This window comes from Psittacula echo (genome assembly GCF_963264785.1).
Source record: "Psittacula echo genome assembly, chromosome: 3".
Taxonomy (NCBI): Eukaryota; Metazoa; Chordata; class Aves; order Psittaciformes; family Psittacidae; genus Psittacula; species Psittacula echo.
The window spans coordinates 91514531-91531204 of record NC_137736.1 but is presented as its reverse complement, the minus strand read 5'-3'; positions in this window follow the sequence as shown (position 1 = coordinate 91531204).

Here is a 16674-nt window from a genome sequence, read left to right as displayed (position 1 = left end):
CAGTAGCATTTTGGAAACCCCAATGTGTACAGAACTCAACAGTATACCTCCTTAGCAGCAATGGCTATGATATCAGACAAGTCTTCTGATCCTTTCTCTCCCTCTTTCTCTGTGTGTGTGTTTAGTATCTTATTAAATCCAAGTCTCCTTCCTTATTAGGAGGCTTACTAGGAACTAAAAGCAGTGGACAGAACTAACCAAATGATTAAGAAATGCTCTGTTCAAAAGACTCATTGCAGCTGTTACTTTCTAATGCAAAGCAGTTTTCCACGGAAAAAAAGTATACAGCTTTTCTGTCCTGAGAGTGCTTTCAGTGTCCATCTTAGAGTGATGGCCAGAACAGCTCCAAATGCTCTGGGCCACTGTTACATACCTCCCACTTTAAACACATTTCTAGCTTCACTGTCTATAACAAGCAACTAGCAAGGTAAGGGTGTTTACAATATTTGAACTCTCTAAGAAACAAGTGTTTCACTGCTTATAATTCTTCTTCACAAGAGGAGTATAAGAGAACAAATATATTGAAGATACTTGTCACCTTACTTAACATGTTTCTCAGAAACTAGGTGAGCACTGTACAGCAACCTACACTGAAGGGACTGGAATAGAATTTTAATATGAAATGTAACCTTTTCTATGGGGTCATAATCTCTCCATACTTCCAAGTCTGTCTTTTTTCAAAGACAAAAAGTTGTTGAGGTGTTAGGTTTTTTTCCCCTGGAAAAAGGCTGAAGAACTAGCATTAAATTGTTATGCAAATCAAAAACACTACAATCTAACAATTTATTAAAATACATTTAGAGCAGTATTGCATTAAATTTGTGGAGAAATTCACTGCAATAACTCAAATTGAAAGCATTTAAGTCTTTAAATGGCATTGTTGTTCCATAGCAGAACATATTTTATTTGACAGAAATGACTAACAGAGCCATTAACACAAGCTGATTTTGCATCACTGAAAGGGGTTTACAAGATTTCACCAAAAAGTAGTGCTTTCATTTCTTTAAAATCAATGAATCTTGTTAAAATAATCACAACTTAAATAAAAGAGCTAGCAATCTGTGAAAATAAAAGATAGATCTCACTATCTGCTGCAAAGGAATTACATAGTGACATTTACAATACAGGGTAGGAATAAAAGGGCTTGCTTGGCTATACTCCTGTTTGCCAGCCTACATATGTCATTATAGATGACACTGATTCATTATGTACTAGCTGCAGTGGAGTTCATTGTTTAAATCTAAAAATTAAACAAAACTCAGCAAAATCAATCCCTACAGAATGTCTAATGTAGCATTGTTTTTGGTGAATTTTCAGAAGTCTGAATTTTTTCTCTTTATATTCCACGGATAATGGACTTGGTATGATTTTACTTTTTTTTCTTCAAGGCTGCAGATCCTTGAACAATTTGATGACAAATGATCTTTAGATCACTTTGATGACAAGAGATCTCTTCAAGGGAAAAGAAACAGAGAAAGGAGAGGAAAGAGGTAAGTTATTAAAGATTTTGATGAGCAAAGTCACTGCAATGAAGAATCTAGTATAAATGTCTGTAGAGCAGAATGAATTTATACCTGCAGCAGCACTGATAGTGGTCTGAGAGGATAATGAAGAAAAATGCCTTAGATAAAATGTTGGTTTTGAATACCTTGCAGGTGCTTGTTATGATATATGCTGTAACTACTTGATATTTGAGCCAAATATTTAGTATCAGAGGTCTTCATCACAGAAATAGCTGATTATATTCTGTCATACAACTATATTTTGAAAGGTGCAATGTATAGTGTGATTCTCATTATGTGAAAGCTAACAAAATTATCACACATAGAAAATGTGCATACTATCTTTGAAGACAACCTCAGGCCAGCCTGAACTGATGCTACAGAGGAATGAAACCTATTTCTCAATATCTCTGGCTTTGTCACCTGCCAAACTAAATTTGCTTTAGGCATAGCAAAAATTAAATTGTTGCCTGGAAAAGCTGAATAGCAAAGTAATCTAAGAGCTGTGCTTCTGCTGACTGTGGTTTTTTATACTGAAGTCCTGGAAGGTCAGGTAGGTAACGACTGAAGTAGCAGAAACAGCAAGCCACATTTTTCTGAACACCCATGCTAGTTCCAGGCACAGGCAAAACAGGCAATTGATTATGGTGGCTACTGCTGGAAGTAGTAGCCCTGCTGAGGATCTTTCAAGGCTCTCATGACTACTTTGCCTCTGTCAGAGAGTTTGATTCAGCTTTCTCACAGTGTCCCAGTATATTTTGACCTCTATTGAGACCTTAATTCTTTTCAGGGACTGGTTACAGAGCCTGGGCTCCCACATTCATCTCAGAGGGACAGTGCCCCAAAAGTCACCTAAGGAATTGTGTGAATTTTAGATATGGAATTGCTTTTTAAGATCTAAGATCATCTTAAACATCCTTTGGTCTTTCTCATCTCTTCCCTCCCCTCTGAACTTACGGTGGCAGGAGTGACCTTAACTGTTCTGTCTGGAGTAGCAAACCTGTTTTTCATGTGTTCCACTAAGATGCTCCGGTCTGGGTCTGTGCCCAGATCCAAGAAAGGGAGGCATTATGGTTCTAGGCTTGTTTTCATTCCCCTAAATGTGGGCCCTGCCAGCTCTTGAGTAGCTCTTGTATAATAAGATGGCTCTTAAAGACAGTGAAATCTACAAGAATACTTAGCGTATAACCTGCTCTTCGTGCTGACCTTTTTGGGTCCACAGTGAGGCTGTGAAGTCTCTGGTTGTTCCTTTCCGATGAGAACAGGCTGAGACAGTTGGGTTGTTCAGCCTGGAGAAGGCTCTGGGGAGACATTATTGTGGCCTTACAGATGACTTTTAAGAAAGATGAGGAGAAACTTTTTAACAAGGCATATAGTGACACAAGAGCTAATGTTTTTAAACTCAAAGAGGGTACATTCAGACTTGATATAAGGAAGAAATTTTCTACAATGAGGGTAGGGAAATGCTGGAATAGGTTGCTCAGAGAGGTGGTAGAAATGCTCAAGGTCAGGTTGAGCAGGGCTCTGAGCAACCTGATCTAGTTGAAGATGTCCCTGCTCATTGCAGGGAGGTTGGACAAGATGACCTTTAAAGGCCCCTTCCAACCTAAACCATGCCATGGTTCTATGATCACTGTTCTCAAACCTCTTCCCTTGCAGATCTTGTACTATGTGGAGGACTTCAACATTCAGAACCAGGTGATTCTGTTATCTGATAAACAAATCACTTGTGCATTTCCACCCTCATGCTGTCATTGCTGCAGTGTATATTAATTTCCAATTTTTATTTTACCTGTATTTCTCTTCCTATAATTTGGGATGGTACAATTTGGGATAGTATTTGGTTCTACCTTACAAATAATATGGTATTCATTTAGTACTTTGGAATATTTTGTATTGTAAATGCTCTACTTTGCTCGTTAATACTTTGTTATTAATATACTTAATTTTTATCAACTGACATAAGCTAGGAAATTTGCATTGATTAAATACTTAACTGAGCACCATGCAATCCTTTGGCATCAGCTAACTGTACCCCTATTGGGTGGAATTTATGCTAATCTTATCTCAATTTAGCAATAGTCATTACCATTAAATTAAATTGATGTCTTGTGAGAAATCCCAATAAAGTGTCCTTCCCTGTCTGGGTGCATTATCATTAACTGGAGTATATTTTAATATGAAAAATAATCAGGGATGATTATAGCTTTATTTTTACCATAAGAAGAATCAAGATATTTGTGTCAGGTGATACTGAAGCAGTGTCCAAGAAGCATCACACAAAAAGGTCTTCCAGAAAATCAGTCTTGTAACTCAGAGTTGCAAAGAAACATCCATTTCTTTTTCTCTCAGGGAGCAAGTATGCAAAAAGACAAAGGGCCTCCTAGACCGTAGAAGGAAGGTATTGCTGGACAGGCTGAGACCACCGCTCCTGCTGCCCTCACAGTAGAACGCTGTGTGCCCCTTGAACAGGAAAGAGGAACCCTGGAGAGAAAAAATGCTTGCTTCACACACAGTCTTCATGCTGGGATGTTGCAGCTTTGCATTCCAACATACCAGTGTGTTGTACTGTAAAAGTTGTCAGCTCCAAGTCTACAGCAAGCCCCTTGCTTTGGTCAGGATGTACTGGGCATGCTGCAGAAAGAACCTCCTTAACTGAGTCCTGGTGTCCATTATCCAGGTCCTTTCCCTTCTCTGCATCCCGGACTGGTTTAGTGTGTGATACTGAGATTTCTGAAAGGAATACACTTAGAAATTCCTCTTTGAGGTGATGGAACCTCCTCATTCAGGAGGTACTAGTGAATTAATTCCTCCTTTTGCTCTCTTAATGGCCCACAGTGCCTTTCTGCCCATGGTCAAGGCTGTGGTATAAGGGGTTGAGAGAGTTCACCTGCACACTGTACTTTAGGTTGGCAATTTAGGTGCTCTGCTGACAAGTAGAAAACAAGATTTTATAATCTGCAGAAAACACTAATCTTGGGTTCCTTGTTTGTTATGAGAGCACACTGACCACAAGGATGCATACTCACATCAACCCTATGATGTTGGCAGACCTGCCAAGTGAAAGAGCATTATTTGGAAGAAAATATAATGCTTTCTCAGCCCTGATCCAATAGCAGTCACAGAGACTCTTTGGCCATAGTAAGCAAGAAGAAGGATTTCAGACCCTGGTTTGTCCTCAGTGTTTCCTATAAGGAAGCTCTCAGTTAAATTCACATGGTTCACTGAGTTTGGTTCAGTTTTCTCACAGTGTCCCAGTATATTTTGATCTCTAGTGAGACCATAATTCTTTTCAAGGACTGGTTACAGAGCCTGGGCTCCCACATTCCTCTCAAAAGGACAGTGCCCCAAAAGTCATCTAAGGAACTGTGTGGAATTTTAGGTATGGAATTCCTTTTTAAGATCTAAGATCATCTTAAACACACACAAAACAAAAAACCAACAAAGCCAATACAAATAATTTATAGTTTGTGTTGAGTCTGATCAGGCAGTAGGATTGATGCACCCTCAGCAAGTTTGCCGATGACACCAAGCTGTGTGGTTCGGTTGATACGCTGGAGGGAAAGGGATGCCATCCAGAGAGGCCTTGACACTCTTGAGAGGTGGCCAATGCCAACCTCATGAAGCTCAACGAAGCCAAGTGCAAGGTCCTACACCTGGGTCAGAGCAATCCCAGGCACAGCTACAGGTTGGGCAGAGAAGAGATTCAAAGCAGCCCTGAGGAGAAGGACTTGGGGGTGTTGGTCGGTGAGAAACTGAACATGAGCCGCCAGTGTGCGCTCGCAGCCCAGAAAGCCAACCATATCCTGGGCTGCATCAAAAGCAGCATGACCAGCAGGTCAAAGGAGGTGACCCTGCACCTCTACTCTACTCTAGTGAGACCTCACTTGGAGTATTGTGTGCAGTTCTGGTGTCCCCAACATAAAAAACAACATGGAACTGTTGGAACAAGTATATATAAGGATGCTGGAAAGGGACTCTTCATTTTGGACTGTAGTGACAGGACAACAGGTAATGGGTTAAAACTTAAAAAGGGGAAGTTTAGATTGGATATAAGGAAGAAATTCTTCACTGTGAGTGGTAAGGCACTGGAATGGGTTGCCCAGGGAAGTTGTGAATGCTCCATTCCTGGTGGTGTTGAAGGCCAGGTTGGAAAGAGCCTTGGGCAACATGATTTAGCGTGTGCCCATGGCAGGGGGTTGGAACTAGGTGATCTATATATGATATGTTTCTTTCCAACCCTAACTATTCTCTGATTCTATGATAAGTTCTAGGAATTTATGTTTTGCAAGGAATGGCTAGTTTTCTAGGTAATTTTATTTTAAAATTCAAAGAACATAATTTTTATGATGTCTTTTATTTTTTGTATTTTTCTTTCCCTTTTGTAGTTTTCTATTTAAAATATTGAAGAATAATATGTAACTAGCACTAGATTACAGTGTAACATGATTTCCCCCAGAGTTCAAGGGGTCAGCATGGCAGCTTAGATAAATGAGCTTTTAGGTAGTTTGAAGGAATTTTCATTATCATTTATGGTGCTGTGTAAACCATCTTTTCTGTGTAAGAGGAAATTTTAAGTTGCTGAAATTTAGATATTCAAGGTTGGCAAATTTTACTAAATTACTTGCCTCTGCAAGCCAATTTTGAAAGATGAATTCTTATATTACTATTGGTATTCACCTTATATTATTAATAGCATCAAGGTATGGTTTGCAGCCTCGTAACTGTTAATATGACTGAACTATAGGAAACGTGGCTTATTTGCTAATGTTCTCAAAGCACAGAGCACAATCATTAAAATCCTGCATCCCCACACCCTCCAAAAATGCAGTAAATGTGCTCAATAAAGCTGTTTTTTTGGCACAGTCAACTTTATCTGAATTTATTACAAAGGTAATCCAGGCTATCTTTTTCTGTTCTTGTTTGGCTTTAATAAAAATGGGTGTAATAAATAACTTTTATGAAGCATATAGTAACCTGTAGACATAATTTCGTTTCCTTCTCACAGATTCACTGCAGCTGCTTGGTGTACTTTGGCAGCCTTTCCTTTAATTTGTAATCAATTACATTGATTAAATGTATTTTCACTGTTTCCCACCCGAGCCTGAAAAAAGTATTTGCTAACACATTTGTAGGAGAATTTCATTTTTTGGTGATTCTCAATATTGCTTCAGAGTATTAGATTTATCCCACTGACATAAGGAATTTTTTTATGAGCAGCTCTGTTTTTTGACAGCTCCCCAGCTCTATTTCATAGGTGACTGCTACAGTAGTCAAATACACAGTTTTGGCAATGCTCTTGAGTACAATGGATTCTAGTCTCTGCGGCACTTGAACTCAATCAAAGATGATGTCTTGGAAGAGCACAGCACAGGAAGAAGAGAGAGACCCTGTTCTTTCATACAAGTTAGAAAAACAATTCTGTGATAATTTTCCCTTGGTCAAATATTTACTGATAAGTGAATAAGTGACACACAGAAATAGAATAAGAATAGAAATTACTTTCTGTAGCAACAATAAGGCTGCATCTTTCTGAAAGCATGCCTTTCACATCTTGGCAGAGTACTGTGGGATAAGGCCCTGGAGGGAAAGAGAGTCTCAAAAAAGGTGTTTAATATTCAAGGATCACCTCCTCCAAGCTCAAGAGAGCTCCTTCCCAATGAATAAGAAAGCAGACAAAAATGCCACAAGGCCTGTGTGGATGAAAAAATTGCTCCTAGCCAAACTCAAACACAAAAAGGAAGCACACAGGGGTAGTGGCAAAAATTCATAACCTGGGAGGAATACAGAAACATTGTCCATGCATCCAGAGATGAAGTTAGAAATGATAAAGCACAGATGGAACTATATCCAGCCAGGGATGTCAAAGACAAAAAGAAGGGTAAGTACATAGGTAACAAAAAGAGAACTAGGGAAAATCTGGGCTTACTGCTCAACCAGATGAGGAACCTGGTTACACAGAACATGGAAAAAGCTGAGTTACTGAATATCTTTTTTGCCTCTGCCTTTACTAGCAAGACCAGCCTTCAGAGGTCCCAGAAACAAGAGGAAAAGTGTGTAATGAGAAAGATGATGCTTGAAAGATCCTTCTTGGTAGAAGAGGATCAGATCAGGCAATGCTTAAACTAACATTGCCCCCATGAGTGTTGAGGGAGCTGGCAAATGTCATTGAGAGGCCACTCTCAATAATCTTCGATCAATCATGGCAAGTGGGAGAAGTGCCTGAAGACTAGCAGAAAGCAAACATCACTCCTGTTCTCAAAAAGGACAAGGAGGAGGGCCCAGGGAACTACAGGCCAGTCAGGCACATTAGGGACAGAAACTCATCAGGAGTAATCAGCATGGCTTCACTAAGAGGAAGCCATGCTTACCAACTTGATAAATATCTATGAGGAAATGACTGTCCTAGTAAACAAGCAAGCAGCTAGTATTGCCTACCTGGACTTCAGGAAGGCCTTTGATACTGTTAAGATCCACATAGACAAGCCATATGTAGCTCTTCACGATACACTGTTTTGTTTTGTTTTGTTTTTCTCAGGAGATACAATTTGATTAAATATTTATTCAGTTGTGGGTTTGCCTGAAAGGAAGAATGAAGCATAAATATATGCAGTATGTTCTCAGCAATGTACAAATCTAACTGCTACAGACATCTAAGGTGTTTTTATTTCAGACTGCAAACTGAGAAGATCTTGAGAGAGGATTAATGTGGTTTACCGGCTGCAATGGCTAAGAGTAGACCTCAAGTAAAATTTTCTTAGAAACTAATCATGGTAGTTTATGAAACTAGTTCAAAAAGAAAACTCGCAGATTGAGACTAAGCTGAAAAGCTGCGTTTTTCAAAAGTGAGAAGGGAGTACAAATGGTTTCCAAATCTAGTTTGGAAAAGTTCCAGGTGAAGAATTGGAATTGGGGAAGAAGGGTGCAATATCTTATGCTCTGAAGATCCCTAGTTTCCTTCCTTTGCTATAAGCTACCTTTATGGTGATCATCCTCAAACATAAAGAGAATTCCTAGATTAGTTATATTAAAGAAATCTTATGAGTATATCTGGAAGAGCTGTCTATACTGTCTGTTGTTCCCTGTTTCCTAAAACCACTGTAATTTTACCGTAATGCTAAGGTTTATTTGAACTATTTTGTGTCGAAGTCATGGGCGCACAGTTATTCTCTAAAGCTTTTATGCTAACTTTCTGCAACTACCAGTATGAGAAGGGTGTAATAAATGTTCCATGAATAATTTTCTGGAAGCCACTGGGACTAAACATCCATTTCCTTACATTTCTACCTAGCTATGCATGATAACACTTTTGCAGCATGTGAAATCTTGATTGAGGAAAAAAAACCTAAAACATATCTTTGTTTCAAGGTCTGTATCGCCAGTTCTGGAAAATGAAATGTCTTGGTCAAATGCTTGTGGAAGAATCCACCTGTTAATTATCAGAAGCAGATAAAAATATGAAAGTCAAAATTGTAGAGAAAGAAGCTCTTCTAAACAGCTTTAGTTTGGAAGATGAAGTGGTCTTGCCTGTTATGTTTCTCTATCCATTGTAACAAAAAAGGCCTATAGGAGGCCTAGTTTCTTGCCTTAAAGTTAACTCTAACTCTTAGACTGACCTTACTGTAGTTAAAAGTTTCTGTTACTGTTAGAGCTACTTGTATAGCAATAGAAAAGAGAAAAAAGCAGCAGTTTTTAAAAGAAATTTTTACAATAAATGTAGGAAACCACTTCTGTGAAACTTGATAAACTAGATAAAACAGCTGTAAATTTGCTTTCTTCTAACACCAAATGGCTTTTCTAGAATAAACAAATTATTTTATCCTCAAAACTAGTAACTTACTTTGCTTCATTGTAAACTCTATATGTAAACCTAATTTAGCTTTAAAGCTTTAATGAAATAGTATCCTGAGAGTTAGGGAAAACCAATCTTTGGCTCATGATCATTGGGAAAACAGGAATGTCTGACATCTTATAACTTAAAAGAAATTAAAACATGTGAACAGTGTGGTTTTAGTTGAAATAAGAAAGCAAGGAAAGCAATTCATACTTCTATCTCTATTCCCCTGTTCAAAATGAAGAGCAGAGGACTGAAATCTTCAGATCTGTGCAAATGTCTAAAGAAATTAAAAGCATAATTCTCTGCAGTTATCTTTCTGCAGAGAAACTCTAGTCTCTTAAGACCCCTTATTCTATCCCTGTACACTCAGTTTGTGGAAGGTGAGCTTGAGGATAGAAGCAGCATGCCTAAGGTTACAGTCAGTCAATGAGGCATCACAGTCACAGGAACTTGCCTTCTTAAATGGGCCTATTTCTCAGCTAAAACTGAGTAAATAGGAAAGACTATTTTCTTCTTGTCAGTATTGTATTCCAAGGTCAACAGAAGAAAAATAAAACCAGCATATCCATAACTGAGGTAGCATATTAAAGTATATGAATCATACTATACACAAACACTCAGATCTGAAATATATTGCAGACATTTATTTATGTAAAAGGGAATACATTTATTTCTGTAAAAGGGAATAATATTTGCTTCAGGTTTGGTGGAGATTAATCCTTTTGGTCAACAATTGTTTTTATATTCTTCATATTACTTCATTTATTTCTAGAGTTTCAGCAATTATACTCTGCTTTCTTCAGCCAATACAATAAAGCAATTGGGAGTTTGTTCCTAGGTGCTCTTTGCATTTGGGCTGAAAAATATACTACAAAACAAACATTAATCATAACATTTCATCAGGCATATAAAATACAGTCCTTAATAAAATCAAAATCAATGAATTGCTGTCATATGTTTATTCAATATCTTTCTGTCCATATAAATCATTAATAAAATCCTGTCTTTCGTGAAGCTTAACAGGGTCTGATCTTGACCTGTAGGCAGGGTTTAGGGTGGGAGATCTGGGAACAAAAAGAACGTGAAGAAGTTCTGAGCTCTTACAGTGTGACTGTGATCTTTGGTAGCATACGTACCTATGTATCAACTTTTTTTCCCTTTTCTATCTAATAGACATTGTGTCAGTCTTTCCTTCCCCTGCTCCCACCGAATATTTGTACAACAGAAAATATATGCTGTTCCTTGGAAAGAAAATATTCCATTCCCTGTAGCTACTAACAATTTACTTTCCTCAGAGTCAGAATGCAAACATTCTGCTTCTGTTTTTCTTCATCTCAGATCATCCTGACAGTGCTTTACCCTGCTGGAAGGAGATTTTGAAGATAGGTAAAAACATAGCAAAGTATCCTTGCTGCAATAGCTTAGTTCCAAGCAGATTTGACTGATATGGTTGTGTGACTTGAACATCAGTGTTCTAGAGACTGGCCGTTGGTCTCATAGCACTTGAAGTTATAGACTTACAGTAAAGGCCAGTATTTTGCTCACACAAGCAGGCAACCTCCCTGTTTCCTTTATCTTTGAAAAATGTCCATGAGTGTGTACGTCCAATTAAATAGTTTAAAGTCATTTGTGCACTCTTTCTTAGTTAAGGTTCCTTTCTCACATACAAAAACAAAATCTGACAAATGCAAATATATTCATCTACTGTAAGTAAATTACATTTCAATTAATAAAAACACATATGGATTAACTTCAGTGCCTCCTTCCTGTTCCTATAAAAGCAACCTTATCAAATAAACATGAAATTAATAACATTTATTTTTACATCTGAAAATCTTTTAGTGCAAATAGCTGAGGATTGTTCCAAATCATCAAGGCATAGTACCACATGGAAGAGAAGAGGTCATTTTGGGTACTTTTACAAGGTTCTGACTGAGTGAAAAAAAACATAACCCCTAAACCCCTAAATTCAGAAATTTGCAACATAGTTAAAGAAATAAAGTGATTGGTGCATGTATCTCAGAAGTAGTTGTAGGAAACATTATTAAAAATGTGTCATCAGTTTTTTTTCCACATCTATTTCATAAGAAGGATTAGAAAGCATAAAGTGGCTGCATCAATTGAAAGTCATTCAGATCCTTAGAAAAGGCATGAATCACACAATTTAATTTACAAAGTCTTCAAATTCTATCATTCTTTTACTTTATGTCAGCTAATCCTAGCCCCAGATATACAATTCTGCTTACAGTATATTTTGATTAAATAATTGCAAACAGGCAAAGAAATTTAACCAACACAGCAAATTCATTTACTTTCCTAATTTAACTACATTTTACCTTTAGCCTTAACTCAGTTTTTGCTGATAATCAGATCAACAGAGGGGGGAAATTTTAAAATCATTGAAACTTTAAAAATGAAAAAAGAAGAAAGAGATAGTTATAGACTATTTCATTGCCAATACCCAGCACATTTTTGCACAAATACATGTACATTACTGTAATACCTCTGTCCTCCAATTTGTTACATTTGTAGGTACCTTGGAAACAGATAAGATTCTTCCCAGATGCCAAGTTTTATTTTGATGAACTAATTTGGACTCTATCACCTTTGATTCATGAGTATTCAATACCATAATAGTTATGTCAGCACTGTTTTTCAAGAAGTCCTGTTAGATACTTCAAGAACCTGAAATAATACAGTAAAACGCATTAAGGAAAATTATTACAATTATTTAATTTCTGTAAATTGTCAGAGAGAAAATCATACAGCATGGCCTGTAGGCTTGGAAAAAAACCCTAGGAACTAGGCTGATTACAAATTGCAAGAGTAATTGGTAAAACACATTTCTGATTTATCATTACAGCATATAAAAAATACTTTAGTTATAATCCATTCAGCTGCTTTAAAATCCTGTTTACTAATGAAGGGTATGCTGCATACTACAAGGTCTTCTACCCAAAGGATTTATTTGAGGACTACTTGTGCCAACACAGTGAATAAAGAAAGAGATAGTATAGGTATTGAAAAGAGATCTAAATAATTTTTTGAGTTTATACTCAGATGTGGTATTATTTGAGCAAAAAAGAAAAGGATAGTTAGCCTTAAACTTACTAAAACATGAGCAAAATAGTAGAAATTTTACTTGGAATTATGTTTCACCCGTACACTTCCATATAGTTCTATTTCTTACTTTTTTATTTTGATATTTTTTAGTTGTTTAGTTTACTTGAAAGCAGTATTCATCATTACTGGAACAATTCAGGTTATAAAAAGATAGTGAACTTTACTGAACAGTTATTTAATGCCTTAGCTTTAAGACAAGGTCAGTAACCTCCTGTATGGGAAAAGGGCTCTGGTTTTCCTGCTAATCATATCCTTTTTTTAATTAGAGAATTCAGATATCTGAATCAGTGGTTATTAGACTATATTAAATGAAGAATGCTTCATGTTGTGAGAAAACTAAATGTAGTTCATGCAAACATTTTGTTCTTTCAAACTGAAGATTTGCGGACCACAGACTTGACTGTTGTTAAAAAGCAACTTTTATTTTTGAGAAGTTAAACACTGCAATCCCTTACCTCATGAAATGTAATGCAGAATATAATCTGGAAAAAACATCCTATTAAAAGCCCAATAAATGATCAAATGTACCAGCTTGGTGAAAAATTAGTTGCCAGAACAGAAATTCGTTACATGTGACTTTTGTATAGCAATTCACTTACTGAAACATGCCATGCATCATTTTTTACTACCTAGGATTTCACACTTAGGCATGGACCTGTGGCTGTAGGTGCCTTGTCTCATCCTGTGTACCTGTCTTCAGTATCATAAAGCAAAAATATTGATGTATTGGAGTGAATCCAACAGAAGGTCACCAAGATGATTGGCATTTGGAGTACATTATGTAGAGACAGCGACTGTGAGGACTAGGTTTATTCTAGAAGACAGAAGGTACCTTACTGCTGCCTTCAACAGTTTTATGGGAGGATGTGGAGAATATATAGCCAAACTCTTCTGGGACGTGCACAGTGACAGATGAAAGGCACAAGTACAGTTTAGAAAGAGGGGATTTCTCATTCTGTATTAGGAAAACAGTGTTCAGCATGGCGACAGTCAAACAATAGCACTAGTTTTCCAAAGCAATTCTGGAGTCTCCACATGTGGCGATATTGAAGGTTCAGCTCAAATTGAACAATCTGAAAAATGTTGCACCAGATAACCTGTACTGGTCCCTTCCAGTCCAAATTACTCACTGACTCCTGAAGTATTCCCTCTAAGTTCACAGAGTAAGCAATTGTGTGCCCTGATTCATTTAACATGCTTCAGGCACTTAAAGTAAGAATCAGTCCCTAAAAATATTAATTGTCCTATACTGGCTATAAAGAGTTGTTAATATGTATGCGGCCTTCTAAAATTTGTTTGTATCAATCTTATTGGTAGAATCAACAATACCATTGTAAACCAACACAGAATTTGGAAATAATGGACTTCAAGAATACTCATCTATCTTTTGGGGATGAATATCCCAGAAGCTTTTCTGTCATTTCTTCTTTCCAAATGATAGCAGGGATCCTTCTTCAGTAAAAAGTTGATCTAAAAATATTAATCACTCTTTACTTACTAATTTAGTGATTATGATTGTCTTTGTGTGTATGGAAGGCAGATGCTTCATGCCTTCAGCCAGAGGAGTTTCTAACCTTCTTAAAAAACGCACAGCCTCTAGGCAACAGGCATAACACCCCTCCCACTCAACTGGTGACACTAAGGCTGCGCTGTCTACTTTTGACTTTGTTAATGTATTTGTTAAGTACAGGTGACCAAAACAGTGTATGGTATTCTACATAAAGGTTAATGAGTGCCTTAATTCATAGCTGTCTTCACTGAAATACTTTGTAGATCTTACTCGCCTTTTTTGTGCCTGCGGTGCTTTTTCCGATCACCTATTTCTTCTCGCTTTATATCCTCAGCATTTAGCAAATGATCATACTGCTAATCCTACATGCATGACTGAAATTTTATTTCATTTTGTCCTCTCCTCTCCTCTCCTGTCCTCTCCTCTCCTCTCTTCTCCTCTTCTGCCCCATTGCACTCTATTTTATCCTGTTCTATTTTACCCCTCCTTTCCTTATCCGTAAGGTTATTTAATACTTCTGTACAATACTCATCTCTGACTCTACCTGACAAGAAAGCTTCCCAACTGTGTGCTGCTGGGAATGTTCAGCGATTGCTTGAGAAAATATCATTAAAACAAAACCAAAAAACTAAATAAATTTATTTTTCAAAGTGTTCCATGAGTTTTTTTATAGTAACCTTCATTTTCCACCTTCCAATTCTATGTATGAATTGCTGTCTTCTCAAGTTCAGTGAGTAATTCCTCCTGAGGCAACATGTCATCTGCTTCACTGAAGTCCAGACATGTTTCATCTTCTGCATTTCCCTTCTCTGAAAAATAAGTGTCAAAGAAAGATACATGGCTCACATGATCTATCCCTAGTATAGTCTATCCCATTTACCATTTTCCTTCATGTCTCTAGTTATTCTTTTCTCCCAAATACTTTCTAAAGCTTTGCATAATTTTAGAGCCTGTTTTGTTAGTGTTCAGATCATCTTTTTACTAACTGTGCATACTGTCCTTTTATTAGCTAGATGATGCATTTATTAAAAAAATGTTGCCATCACACCTGCAATTTAATTTACTTTTTTTTTTTTTTTTTTTTTTAGGAGAAGACAATTTTTTTTCCTGATTGCATTAATTTGCTTGATTTTACTGACATTTCAGATAAGAAACTTCTAATATTCTACTCTTACCTTCTCTTTGATACTAAATTCAATATTGTTGTCCATATTGAAAAATAGAGTAAAGTTTCAACTGGATTTTTTTAGAACATTTCACAGATAATTTAAGTTTCCATTCTAATCATTAATGTATAAATGTATTTTTCTTTCTTTTTTTCTTGTTATTTTATTTTCTGAGCAGAAGCCTGGAAGTTATTATTCTTAAAACATGCTGGGTGTCATTTGCATGAAGTAGAAGTGGAATAGGAATAACTTTCAAAATGACTCAGAGCATATATTGAAAAATACATATGCAAAATCTGAAGTAAATTTAAAAGCCAGAAATACTGTACAATAAAAGGATTATTATAGTGAGATCATTCAGTGTTGATTTAGTGTTTACTTTCCTATTTGTTAGATTAAGATTGTTTTGAAAAATTAAAAATCATGAACTGCACGTGCTGAGTTTACCATCTTTGGTGTCTGCTCTCTTAATCCATTATCACTTTAATTCATAGCAAAAAAACAGAGTGATTAATCTTCATTAATGGGTAATTTTATTTTAGGTTTTTTGTTTGTTTGTGGGTTTTTTTGTGGGTTGTTTTTTTTTTTTTTTTAGTTTTCATTTAACTCTGTGGAAAAGTGGAATGACTTCTTACGTAAGGGTGTCAGCTACTATGAATAGCCAGTCATACTGGCTTTGCATATCCCAGTAACTCAAGAAATACAACTGACAGAACCACAACAATTCAGAATCATTGCCAAGGTGTATTGCTGGGTCATGGTCAAGTTGTCCACCAGGACTCCCAGGACCTTCTCTGAAGAGCTACTTTACAGCTGGTCAGTCCCCAACGTGTGGACTGGATCTGAGGGCAATCTGGCTGTGACATCTGTCACCCCATTGATTGCCAGGGTTGATTCGGCTGATGTGGCTGGCTAGTTGGGTGTCCTCTTTCTCCCTCACCACTCCACATGGGTCCCTCCTGAAGCTACGCATTTGGTCGATGAAAACAACCTTCCCCGATATGCGTGGTAACGTTCATTGGTCACGGGTATACGGTAACTGTGCTTCCCTGCTAGAACCTCCAAAAAGCTCAAGGTCCAGTTGTAGGAGAACGTAGGGTAGTCAAGCTTCCAAGACTGCAGACACATCCAAGTGAGGCGTTGCATGTGGCAGTCTGTAGCTGGAATTCTCACTCCCAGTGCCTCGCTCCCACCCTCCTTCACCTTTTGTTGTTCCTTGGTTCATGTCGAACTCCACGTAGGCACTTGCTGATCTGGGTACATGGCCGTTCTTTGCCAGAAAGTCATCCACAGTCTGTCATTCTTTTTTTCTTATGATGGGGCTACAGAACTGACTGACAGGGTAGAGCAGTTGGTGTCATCTACCTGGACTTGTGCAAAACGTTCAACACTGTCCCGCACGACATCCTTGTCTCTAAATTGGAATGGTCTCACAATGACATCAGCTAGCTCCCTTAGCACCCATGGGTACAGCCCATCAGATCCCACAAGATAAGGGTTGTTAGGAGCATGCCTGGCCAGCCCAGGACTTCCTCC